Below are 14,526 nucleotides of genomic sequence, written 5' to 3'. Positions count from 1 at the left end.
TCTTCTAGTATATTCTAAAGTAGGCCTACTATATAGTGCTTTATAAGTATCATGGCATTATCGCACCAAACTACACCTACATGCGCACCCCTACATGCATTGTCTGATCCAATGAGTTTTCCTTCGGGGTCCATCGTTTCCAAACTCTGTGCCATGTGACCTTTCTTTCTCTCAGGCTGTGTTCCCCCCCCCCCCCCCACACACACACACACACATGTCAAATCGTGCGTTCCTTTATTGAAAAATAACTGGGATGTGGGCTTTGTTAGCGTTCCCATTTGCAGAAAACTTGAGCTGGGAAGTTCACTGTTCACTGGTCAGATCCAGTCGCTAGCCAGGCTAGCCATTGTTAGCAATAACAGTTGATAACAAGGCATCTCGCAGCATTTTGGGCATACAAACCCACTGCAGCCTCATGTCCACACAGATAGAAGTTGGGCAGTGCTGTGTGTGTACAGCTGATTTAACGAGACACAAACAAGACAGAAGTGCTAATAAACAACATTTACTACGATCATAACTACTGTTGTTGCGCGGTGCAGCCATCTTGGATTTTTAGGTCAGGGCTGCTGAGGCTCCTATGAGTTTGGAATGGGAAATACCAGCTCTGGTGACGTCACCGTCCCAGCTCATGACCTTTGAACCGTAAGATTACCAGTTCCCAGTTATAAAGGAATGCACGATTACTGCATGTGCGTGCTTCCTGATGGACACCCTCCGGCCATGCTGCTTGTCAATACGATATTAGTCTCGCTGGCCAGCCTCCTCTCCCTTCCGTCCGAGGAGTTTGGCGGCGCAGGTCTCCATAGTGGGATTGCGATGGGCGGCGCTTAGCGGCAGTGCCCTTGGAAAATAGTTTCAAACAATCCAACTTGCCGAGCAACTTGCCGAGTGAGCTAGCGTGTAGGTTTCTGTCGTTAGCTTGCTAGCTAGTTAGCGTTGTTGTTTTCACTGAGGCGACAGGGCACTATTTACAGCGACACACAGGGAGGAGGGAGCGGAAGCCGCTCTGATTGACATGGTCGGAGCCAATGACGAGTTTGTAATAAGCCGGGAGCGGACATCCGGCTGCCACCGAAACAGTCGCTCCAATGGGAGAGCAGAGTAGAGCAGGGGAGGGTTTATCCCAGTTATGGAGACCTGCGGCGTCAGACTCCTCGGACGGAAGGGAGAGGAGGCTGGCCAGCGAGACTAATACGATATTAACCCAGGCACCTTCCACCTCCCATAAGGGGTCCATCCATTCCAACCTGCTCCTGAGTTTCACTGCCCCTCAGAATCAGTGGACACAACAAGGGGAGACAGCACAGCATCCTGTTTCTTTACACAGTGGGAAACACAAAAGTGGGGCCTATCATATTCACTTTGCACCATTCATTTAACCCAGCGCCATAAGAGGCTCGCAGAGGCGTTGTGTGTAAATAGACTTGTGAGAAGCACTGGCCATATTTTCTTTTCTTCTCCCTCGGAAGTGAGGTGAAAGAGCCTCTGCCATCCCTCTTTGAGCAAAACCGCTGCACAAAAGACAGAGGAGACAATAACAGCAACTATAGGCAGTGGTAGAAGAAGTACTCTGATCCTTTACTTAAAGGTCCCATTTCATGTCAAACAAGATTCCCAGCTTCTTTGATGATAAAGGACTTGGGTGTGCTATAATAAACATCATGGAAGTCTCAAAACAGGATCCCATATAAAGCCACGTCCAGCCATGTAATAAAAAAAATGCTTCCAAACAAGCTGTTTTGACTTCCGTGACATTGTGACATCACAACGTAACACACATTTAATTTGTCCACTTCCAGCGCCGCCCCTGCCACCTGAATGTGGAAGGCAAAGCTTGTTTTCTGCATAGCTGATCAACTACACCGAAGATGGATCTATCCCAACAGATCATCTCATGCCCCCTTCACAACGTGGGGTACGGTGGCGCAGTCGGTAGCGCTGTCGCCTCACAGCTAGAAGGTCCTGAGTTCGATTCTCGCCTGGAACGCTGTGGGCGGTGGAGTTGTGACCCCCCCATATCTTCAGTGCCTACTGCCCAGGTGGGCTATCTCGTCGAAAGGGCCTTTCTGTGTGGAGTTTGCATGTTCTCCCCGTACCCCCCAGGGAGTTCCTCCGTACATAACCCCCCACTAAAAACATGCAGAAGATCGTCATCCGACCAGTGACGACAACATCTGAAGTTGGTCCAATGATGGTCCCCGGGCGCTGGAAAGAAATAGCGACCACTGCTCCTGGCCTGCCCCCACACACACACTCAGCATGAGTGTGTGTTGTGGCCGCATGCATGTGTTGTAGTGTGTTCGTGTGACAATAAAGACGGGCTTCCGTCTGAAATCGTGTTTTTTTAAAACAACACATATGAGGGGAGAGACAGGGCATTTAGAGAAGTCCCACAGAGGCTGGATTTGAGGTTTATTTTTTGCAACAGAATTCATACCCTTGTTTAAAAAACCCATGAGATGTTTTAAACACTTAAAGATTAAATGGGACCTAAGTAAATGTACCAATACAGCAAAACATTACAAGTAGGTTAAAAGTCCTGCATTCAAAATCCTGAGGACCATATTAGCAGCAAAATGTAGGCTAAAGTTAACCTGACACAGCCAGATGGGGGCGGTATTGTTTTCACATACCAAACTGCACATCAGAGAATTGGATCTTGCGAGAGAATCCAGCTTGCTTGCCAGGTTAGGCTAAAGTTGGCTATTAGTGTAAAGTCAAATTAGTGGTGTTGTCCCCCACAGTGCGCTCAAGGTACATTTCACTGAGCCTCAGTCAGCTTGCATAGACAAGAGCAGTATGAGGAATGGCATGGATTAATTGTCCTGAGAAAGGAATCTATCAATCAACATCATCATTGGTAAGAAGCAAATAGGGCTAGGGTTCCAAAAATCAGAACTATCCCTTTAATGGAAATACTCAAGTAACTAAAGTACAAATGTAAAAAATGTAGGCTACTTAAAGGGATACACCACTTTTTTGAAAGTTTAGCTCATTTGCCACATCCCCCCCACATAACCAAGATACACCATGCCTTACCGGCACTGTCCGCTCAGTTTACAGTGAGCTACAGTCGTGAAGTTAGTAATTATCGCCATAGAATGGAGGCTAATGGTACAGCTGTTAAAAATCTGACAAAACACACATCTCACGGCGCCAAAATACATGTTGTGCTTCGGGTACTCAACACACGATGAAATATTAATCCAAAATGCACATAATTGGTCTTTTTGGAAGGAAAAGAGTTAGCCGGCACTACTTTCCAAACATGGCCGCCGACCTCTTTACCTTCCAAAAATACAGATTATGTGCATTTTGGATTAACATTTCATTGTGTGGTGACTACCCAAAGCACTGTAAACTGAGCGGACAGTGCCGGTAAGGCATGGTGTATCCTGGTTATGTGGGGGGGGGGGGGGGGGGGATGTGGCAAATGAGCTCAACTTCCCAAAAAGTGGTGTATCCCTTTAAGTGCAGTACCCTACTACATGAGTAAATGTAGGCTACTTCATTACTTTCCACCAGTGACTATAGGTGAAAATGATTTCACTATGCAAGGAGATTCAGAAGGATCCAGCTTTTCATTTGGGGAAAAGAAAGACACCTCCTTGCATTGCCTTGGGCATGCACTCTTCTGTCTTCGTCGTGGACGGGGAGTGCAGTCTGAGAAGCGTTGTGTGATAATGGGCAGAGCAGAACTGAGCAGGCGAGCGATCTGCGTAGGCTATCAGATGTCATTCACATGAGCAACAATTAGTGTCTGTGCGCGACGCCTCTTTTCAAATCAGTAAGACGAGCCTGGATTGAATGTTCCCCACAAAAGTAATTATATCTCTCCTTGTTTTGTGCGGAGGACACACAAAGACTCCAGTTAGTCTAGGCACTCAGATGATCAGACGGCTAACTGACAGGGATTGAGAGGCAGAAGAGAGGGAGGGTGACAGAGACAGACAGCAAATTATACACAGGCCGGATCAGCTTTCATTCTTGAATTAATGCGAGTGGCTGGGAGAGGCAAGTCAGAACGTGAGGAATATGAAATGAGAGAATACTCGGAGCCGTCCTGATGGTGAAACATGACTTGGTATCATAAGCCATCAGCTATACACAATGTAAGATGAATGCTGCATCACTGTCAGTGAGAAATGAACAGCTGTGGATGAAAAACTGGGTCAAAAAGTGTTGCAAAATAGTTTGATTTGTTTTATCACTCTTTAGTGACAAGGTAGGAATTTGCCACAGAGGAAAACACATACATTGTGTGCCAGAAATTGCAGCAAGCTGAAATTTTGTATACTATTCTGTGATTGATAACTCACTCACCTGACAATATCTGAATTCTCCCAGTGTGGTAAAACTCCACCCATCTGGTACCCCGATCAAGTTAAAACAACAACCGGAATTGTTTGCAATGTGCAATGTTTTCAATAGTTTGGCCCAGCGAGCATTTTTAGGTTGAAAAGACGTTTAAAAAACGTTTAGGGTCAACATTGAAAAAACGTGCAAGAAAGGTTCAAAAGTGAAAGTTTTTTCACCCACTATTTGCAGACGTTGATTAAACGTTCACATTTAGACCATATTTCACCAGGATCTTAAATAAAAAATGCAGTGCCTCACACGGGATTCAACCCACCAATCTTACACAAGCTCACACAGTGAGCTATCCATTTACTGAAAACATGTAGGGCGCCAGGCACATATTAGGCCTATACTCTATCTCTATCTCGTACACAACTTGTACACGATTGTACGTTGCCACAGGCTAAACGATCATGGGACAGGTATTTTATATCATGTGTACCAGACTATTATACTGTATTATGTAACAGACTAAAATTATGTTGACTGTGTGTGTGTGTCTATGTAGTCTGTAGGCTGTATGGCTTCAGAGGTTAATTTCATTTAACACCAGCAACTCAGGGGGTACACAGAGCCTCGTATACAGTCTGTTACAATAACATACAGTAGTGTGCCCAGAGCACCTCGCTCCACACTTATTAGACCGGTACAGACTTGCTTTGGTCTAGTCAGTCACAGCTAGCGACTACTAAGTACTTGCGCATGCGCGTTACTGCAGGAACTTAATTCATTATTTTATAGTATTGGACTAAATTATTAACCATATTTGTGTCCTGGAAGCTTTTTGCTGGCAGCACATATAATAGCCTAGTCCCATATTTATGATATTTCATATGTGACATAAAATGCGTTGAAATGTAGTGTTTGTGTAGACCAGATTTCAATTCTCAGTTACACAATAAATCGGACAAATGCCAATTCACACACTATCAATATTGTCTCTATTTCAAGCTACAACAAACGTTTGAACAATTATGATCAACCAAATTGTGTTTTTTGACACGTTGACGTTATAACCGGATTTTAGCCGGTTGAAAAGAGGGTGAAATGAGGTCTTAGGCCTTCAAACCCAATAGAGAGCCACAGGAATGAGTCCGGAAAACATCGATGCTACTGTAACACTCCCGGTTCTTCACTGTTTTCGCCTATGGGATTTTTGAATGGGTTTTTGGCGCGATGCTTCAAATAAAGTCTCTGGGCAACGCAAGCTTAATCAAACGCGAACCAGTGTTCAGCAGGATAATCTTCACACATGAGGACCACTTTTATGAGTTTTTAAGCTCAGCTAGCTAGCAAACGGCTAAATGAGACTACACTGTTGAGTCGACGTGGATATTATACGTCAATAACGTCATCACTTCAAAGGACGAACACGGAAATTCTCTTTCCCTCACCTGGTTCAGCCCGGGGTAATCAGTGCACAGCAGCACACACATCAACAACACTCCAGGTTGAGTGGTGACGTGACGTGAAAGCCTATGCGACACTGTGTGTAGTTCTGGATTAGCTTAGCACGAGCTTTTTACTTCTAGGGCTCGCATTTACGCTTCAAAACTCATGAAAGTGGTCCTCATGTGTGAAGATTATCCCGCTGAACACTGGTTCACGTTTGATTAAGCTTGCGTTTCCCAGAGACCTTATTTGAAGCATCGCACCAAAAACCCATTCAAAAATCCCATATAGGCAGAAACAGTGAAGAACCATGAAGTCCAGGACTTCCGCGTTCCGACTACAAAAATACGTCATCCCTGCGGCTCTCTATATCACCCAGATTTCAACAAAAAAATCTACGTTGAAAAAAACCTTTTGTGCTCGCTGGGAAGGCACAATTAGCCTTCTATCAACAATATTGGACAATGTGGGAAGGTCCTTAGATAATATTCCACAATTTCCATACAAAACCATGTTACAGAAAGAATTATTGAAATAATAACTCTTCTATCTTCAAAGGGTTCATAAGACTCAGTGTTCAACTTCGACTGTATGTGTCCATGTGCATGTGTCTGTATGCGTTATAAACCATGTACTGTAAGGTGTTATAAACCATGTACTGTAAGGTGTTATAAACCATGTACTGTAAGGTGTTATAAACCATGTACTGTGTTATAAACCATGTACTGTAAGGTGTTATAAACCATGTGCTGTAAGGTGTTATAAACCATGTACTGTAAGGTGTTATAAACCATGTACTGTGTTATAAACCATGTGCTGTAAGGTGTTATAAACCATGTACTGTAAGTTGTTATAAACCATGTACTGTAAGGTGTTATAAACCATGTACTGTAAGGTGTTATAAACCATGTGCTGTAAGGTGTTATAAACCATGTGCTGTAAGTTGTTATAAACCATGTGCTGTAAGGTGTTATAAACCATGTGCTGTAAGTTGTTATAAACCATGTGCTGTGTTATAAACCATGTACTGTAAGTTGTTATAAACCATGTGCTGTAAGTTGTTATAAACCATGTGCTGTAAGGTGTTATAAACCATGTGCTGTAAGGTGTTATAAACCATGTACTGTAATGTGTTATAAACCATGTACTGTAAGTTGTTATAAACCATGTACTGTAAGGTGTTATAAACCATGTACTGTAAGGTGTTATAAACCATGTGCTGTAAGTTGTTATAAACCATGTGCTGTAAGTTGTTATAAACCATGTGCTGTAAGGTGTTATAAACCATGTACTGTAAGGTGTTATAAACCATGTACTGTAAGGTGTTATAAACCATGTGCTGTAAGTTGTTATAAACCATGTGCTGTAAGGTGTTATAAACCATGTGCTGTAAGGTGTTATAAACCATGTGCTGTAAGTTGTTATAAACCATGTACTGTAATGTGTTATAAACCATGTACTGCGTTATAAACCATGTACTGTAATGTGTTATAAACCATGTACTGCGTTATAAACCATGTACTGTAATGTGTTATAAACCATGTACTGCGTTATAAACCATGTACTGTAATGTGTTATAAACCATGTACTGCGTTATAAACCATGTACTGTAATGTGTTATAAACCATGTACTGCGTTATAAACCATGTACTGTAATGTGTTATAAACCATGTACTGCGTTATAAACCATGTACTGTAATGTGTTATAAACCATGTACTGCGTTATAAACCATGTACTGTAAGGTGCTATAAACCATGTACTGCGTTATAAACCATGTACTGTGTTATAAACCATGTACTGTAAGGTGTTATAAACCATGTACTGTAATGTGTTATAAACCATGTACTGTGTTATAAACCATGTACTGTAAGGTGTTATAAACCATGTACTGTAATGTGTTATAAACCATGTACTGCGTTATAAACCATGTACTGTAAGGTGCTATAAACCATGTACTGCGTTATAAACCATGTACTGTGTTATAAACCATGTACTGTAAGGTGTTATAAACCATGTACTGTAAGGTGTTATAAACCATGTACTGCGTTATAAACCATGTACTGTAAGGTGCTATAAACCATGTACTGCGTTATAAACCATGTACTGTAATGTGTTATAAACCATGTACTGCGTTATAAACCATGTACTGTAATGTGTTATAAACCATGTACTGTAATGTGTTATAAACCATGTACTGTGTTATAAACCATGTACTGTAAGGTGTTATAAACCATGTACTGTAATGTGTTATAAACCGTGTACTGCGTTATAAACCATGTACTGTAATGTGTTATAAACCATGTACTGTAAGGTGTTATAAACCATGTACTGCGTTATAAACCATGTACTGTAAGGTGCTATAAACCATGTACTGCGTTATAAACCATGTACTGTAATGTGTTATAAACCATGTACTGCGTTATAAACCATGTACTGTAATGTGTTATAAACCATGTACTGTAATGTGTTATAAACCATGTACTGTGTTATAAACCATGTACTGTAAGGTGTCATAAACCATGTACGGTAATGTGTTATAAACCGTGTACTGCGTTATAAACCATGTGCATGTAAGGTGAGCAATTTTTGTGATCACAAGAAAATTCTCTCAGCATAAAGCTGCACCAGGAAACAAATGTTTCTCTGTTACATTTGTTGAGTAGGTAGAATCTAGCCTACTGTGCCTTCAGATCAAATTTCAGCCACATACCTCAATCTAGCCTACTGAGTAGAAGATTGTGATGAAGTTGGAAATTATGACATTACAAGTCAAAACAACAAAATCATCATCCATTGCCACAGAAGCAAATAGAACAAGAATTTTAACAAGTATTTTCTATGGTGCTGCAAGAGCTATAACTAAGGAACAAAAGTGATGATGCTGGCACTGAAACAAACTGAGATTAAACCCTGACTAGGAGTTGTTTTATTCACCAGGGACAGTGGACTGACCATGCAACCTCTTTTCTTAGCCCTTCTGCCTTGCTTCACACACATGGTAGCTGCCCAGTATACAGCCATAATCTCCCACTGGTGCACTGCTCATCTCCACTGGAGCTATTTGGAGTGCCTCGTCTAAGGGAACATTGTGTAACAGTGGTTACTCAAGTTGTTTATTATTATTATTATTAGTGGCCGGGCCAGCGAAGCGACTTATTGTATTTGCCTGTATTCTTCTTCTTCTCCCGGGAAGTTGGACTTCCCATGCATGAAAATAAACAAAACTTTGCACAAAGGTCCAGTCCCATGCCAAACTTCGTTGATGCAAATTTGGCACCAATAGTCCTGATGGTGGTGCTACAGCGACCGTCTAAAGTTTCAAACTTTGAAAATTCATACAAAATCAGGCATACGTGCTACGGCTTTGCATCTTTCGCCCAAATGTGGACCCAAGTGAGGAACTTTTGGACACTGCAACCTATGGCCAATTATGAAGTCTAAAGACCACAAAACTGCAAAAACTGTAAAACTAATTAAACCATACTCCTCCCACATTTTTTCTTCAAACGACACCAAACTTCAGCATCTACATCGTTAGACTGTCCTACACAAAGAATGCAGACACATTTTCGATTGATAAAAAATTGAACCCACAGTGCATCAAAATGTTTTACTGTAAACGGTACTTTAAACAGCTACTGCAAATTCTGGCAAAATAAAGCTTGAATCTTCATGGAAAAAATTTACAAGAATTTGCTGTCACAGTAGTTGAAGTGTGCAAAATCTCAGAATTGTATCTCAAAAATAGAATTTTTGACAGTATTTTCAATTCTGCCCACATGTAGCCTAAAGAGCATCGTAATTGCCCTAATTACCTAATGATGTGATGTCACATCAGTGATGTTCATCAGTGATTATGTCATCAATAATGTCATCCTTCCTGGCTGAGCAGACTTGGTGGGTGATGTCATAGTTGTTGCTATGATGTCATTGGTGATGTCATACTTGCCAAAGTATAATAAGCAATATTTCAGTCTATCTCTCTCTCTGCCCACTAGCTCCACTGTCCTACTATCTCTCTCTCCGCTTCTCTGTTCAACTGCTATGTACTTAACCTGCTGCCTTACTTCTGCGCCAGCCCTGTCCCGAATGGTAGTGTTCTAAGCAGACTGGATTGCATCCAGCAGATGATAGAACGCTTATCCATAAGAGACTTGACTTGGACTTGTGACTAAAGACTTGAGACTTGACTTGGACTATAGCTAAAATACTTGAGACTTGACTTGGAGTCTAGTTCAAAGACTTGAGACTTGCACAAATTATGTGAGCATCTCTGTCAGTGCCCGGCCACGACCCATTGCTGGACAGCAGCTATAATTATTATTATTATTTACCAAATAAACATAGTCTCCAAGTTGTAAAAACGAATGACAAATTCCCATTATTATTATTATTATTATTATTATTATTATTATTATTATTATTATTATTATTATTATTATTATTATTATTAATAATAATACTATTAATACTACAATACTAATATCACTATATCAAATATAATACCATAATAATAATAATAATTTGATTTTGATTTGATTTATTAGGATCCCAATTAGCTTATGCAAAGCATAATTATAATATAATGATATGATAATAGTCATATGAGGCAGAAAACACAACCAAATCCCAGCATTTGTGAAGCAAATGATGAATGACTGAGGTGATTAATCGATTATCAAGATTCTACTCCTGGATTCTCCAAAACTTTAGGATGCACAGAGAGAAGCATTGCAAGCAGAATGCTGGACCACAGCCTCTGGAGGATGAGAAAGAGACCAGCCAGACTCTGAGTCTGCAGTCATCAAAACATTAAACTAAACACTCATACAGTCCAAGAACAGTAGGAGTCACTAAAGACTAGGCTTTCATCACACGGCTAGATCTGCACTTCAAATCAAAGTGATCACAGCAGCTTAGCTCTAGCAGAAAGCCAGTACTGTACTGTAGTATAAGTGCTTTTCCTCAAGTTGTAAAGCGGACTCATATCTGGCCTTTCCAGCTGCATAGATCGGATTTAGGACGATTTTGGTAGTCTGCACATTTTGATCCAGAAACAAAACATAGGCTATCCTCCAGCCAGGAAATATTTTTATAGGCTACAAGGCCCTTGTTTTATTCTGGACAAAGCAAGCCACGATTTTTATTTGGATTTAGATGACCGCAAAAGTCCACTTGTGTCTTATTAAAAAGTTACCTCCTGTCTACAGTTACAAATCACTGCAGCTGTAGCATGAACTTTAGGTATTACGCTTTGTACCTGAATTTAAGATGGAAAACTGCCAAATATTGATTCCTCTGTAAATATTTTAAAATACTTTATTTTCCCTTTGTTTTTCTCTCCTGTCTTCTCTGTTTGTTCGCTTTTACTTTATCTGCTGTCGTTTATTTTCAATTGTAACAGACTTTGTTTGGGAAGAAAATACAAGGCTGTAGAAATAAATTTGCTCAAAATGTTTTCAATATTTGGCATAGATTCTCTCTTACATTTCACATTCAAGACATTCTGAAATTATTAGAATAAGTTGATGCTGAATTATGCTCTCCACCACCACCACCGCACCGCCACCACCACCATCATCATCATCATCGCAGAGATTTTGACTTGAACTTGAGACTTGGACTCGAGTCACACTTACAGTAAGTCGCACTTGTGACTTGAGACTTGACTTGAGACTCATCCTCAAAAGACTTGATCTGTATTATTATTGTGCATTAACATTAAGTAAATGTCTACTAATATGAATGTCAACTAATCAATGCTGATACTGTATGATAATAGCAATAGGTAAAGGAGTGAGGATACAATACATGCTTTGAATTCCTTCGTTTTAGCTATGCAGTGTTCTAAGCAGACTGGATAGCATGCAGCAGATGATAGAACGCTCATCCATAAGAGACTTGAGACTTGACTTGGACTTGTGATGAAAGGCTTGAGACTTGACTTGTGAGCATCTCTGCATCATCATCATCCTCATGTGCTCCAACATCCATCATGGGGTTCAGGGGTGGGTGGGTAGCAACAAGTTACAAGTAACACACAAGTCAAAACAAAACAAAAACAATAATAAGTAGTAGTTTTGGTAAGGGAACAAGTAATTTTCATTTTCCTTATTTTAAACTGTAGACTTCTACTCTCTACTCGAGTATATATTTGAGCCAGTAATCTACTTTGTATGGCTCCGGTGGTGATAGCCAGGCTGGAGGCATTATGGATTCGGGTTGTCCGTACGTCCGTCCGTACGTCCATCCGATGTTTGTTAACGCGATATCTGCGGAATGCCTTGACACAATGTCATGCAATTTGCTTCAAACGTCGACTTGGACTCAAGAATGAACCGATTAGATTTTGGTGGTCATAGGTCAAAGTTCAAGGTCACTGTGACCTCACGAACGCCATTCCCAAGTTTGTTAACGCCATATCTCAGGAACGGTTTCACAGAATTTCTTCCAATTTGGCTCAAACGTCGACTTGGACGCAAGGATGAACTGATTAGATTTTGGTGATCAAAGGTCAAAGGTCAAGGTCACTGTGACCTCTCAAACACCAATTTCAAGCTCGTTAACGCGATATCTCAGGAATTCCGTAATGGAATTTCTTCGAATTTGCCTCAAAGATCCACTTGGACTCAAGGATGAACTGATTAGATTTTGGTGGTCAAAGGTCAAAGTTCAAGGTCACTGTGACCTCACGACCACTCATTTCATGCTTGTTAACGCGATTTCTCAGGAACGCCTTGACGGAATTTCACCCAATTTTTCTCAAACATCCACTTGGACTCAAGGATGAACTGATTCGATGTTGGTGCTTAAAGGTCAAAGTTCAAGGTCACGGTGACCTCACAAACCCCATTTCCAAGCTCTTTAACACGATATCTCAGGAACGCCTTGACGGAATTTCTTCCAATTTGGCTCAAACGTCGACTTGAACTCAATTATGAACTCATTCGATTTTGGTGATCAAAAGACAAAGGTTAAGGTCACTGTGACCTCACGAATGCCATTTTCAAGCTTGTTAACACGATATCTCAAGAACGCCTTGACGGAATTTCTTCCAATTTGCTTCAAAACGTCCACTTGGACTCAAGGATGAACTGATTAGATTTTGGTGGTCAAAGTTCAAGATTACTGTGACATCACGCCCGCTCGTTTCATGCTCGTTAACGTGATATCTCAGGAACGCCTTGAGGGAATTTCATCTAATTTGCCTCAAACGTCCACTTGGATTCAAGGATGAACAGGTTACGCTTTGGTGGTCAAAGGTCAAGGTCACTGTGACCTCACGAACACCATTTTCAGCTCGGTAACGCCATATCTCAGTAACACCTTGACGAAATTTCTTCTCATTTGGCTCAAACGTCAAAGTCTGGACAGACATGCATGTCGACTGCTCACTTGTTGGCGCCGCGGAGGCATATATCCGCAGTGTGGTCGTTCTAGTTACTTCATGACATGTGCCCACTCTGGGACAGAGGGGAATGGAGAAAGATAAGGTAAGTGATGAAGAGAGGGTCATGAGGAAGAGATAGAGAGAGTGGGACATTCTTCATATCCCAAAAGTATAGGTCAGTGGTTGTCAAACCTTTTCACCTCAAGGACCCTAAAATGACACAAATTAGCCCACAGACCCCCAGTTAACAAGATTTTGTCCCAGCAGGGTCCCCCATCTGATGTGATTTTTGCTTTTAGATGTTTTATTAAAGAAAGTGTGAAAACGAAATCAGTCATGGTATAGACTTATGGATGCTATAGCCCCTGGAACCCCCACGTTTAGAACCACTGGATATAGGCTATTCTTGTTTGATTAGCCTACCTTCATAAAAAAAAAATGCAGTTGTTATGCCTCTGCCAGCGATAGCCATGGCCGGAGGCATTATGTTTTCGGGTTGTCCATCTGTCCGTACATCCTACTGTAAGTACATACATGTCCATCCATCCGATGCTCGTTAACGTGATATCTCAGGAACACATTGACGGAATTTCTTTGGCTCAAACGTCCACTTGGACTCAACGATGAACTGAGTAGATTTTGGTGGTTAAAGGTCAAAGTTCAAGGTCACTGTGACCTCACAACTGCCTGTTTCATGCTTGTTAATGCAATACCTCAGGAACGCCTTGACGGAATTTCTTCAAATTTGGCTCAAACATCCACTTGGACTCAAGGATGCACTGATTAGATTTTGGTGGTCAAAGCTCAAAGTTGTAACCAGATGTCCATCCGTTCCATCAAGGAAGGAGGCGGGGGGGGGGGGGCCATAGATAGAGGTCGTAGAGAGATGGGTTTCGAGGGGTGGGGTTCTAGAGGTGGTTAGAGGAACTGGCTACGGGGATGTGGGTGGTGGGAGGGGACGTGATCAGTAAGGGGGCTGGGCTAGGGAAAATAAGCCATAGCTAGGCATAGGAAGGTCGTAGAGAGTCGGGGTTCTAGGGGTGGTGGAAGGGGGTTGGGGTTTAGGAGAAAGGGGGCGTACCTAGGGAGAGCAAAATAGAGAGTCAGGGATAGAGGGGTGGGTAGAGCGAGTGGCTGGGGTGTGTGTGTGGGTGGTTTAGGGGTAGGACCATTTTCCATGTTGAAAACGATTATCCGTTGAGGGACCCCCCAAACATTGCCTAAAGTGCCATAAGGCTGAATGTCCACACCACTGTGCTGTGGGCCTCAAGGTATTTGTGCTTGTATGAGTCTGGACTCTGGACAGACATGGTTGGAGACTGCAACTTGACTTGGCTATACAACTGTGAAGCGGTTATTTTTCGTTTTCCCTATTTTGCAT

This window comes from Poromitra crassiceps (genome assembly GCF_964638095.1).
Source record: "Poromitra crassiceps genome assembly, chromosome: 1".
Classification (NCBI taxonomy): domain Eukaryota; kingdom Metazoa; phylum Chordata; class Actinopteri; order Beryciformes; family Melamphaidae; genus Poromitra; species Poromitra crassiceps.
This window is presented reverse-complemented; position numbering follows the sequence as displayed.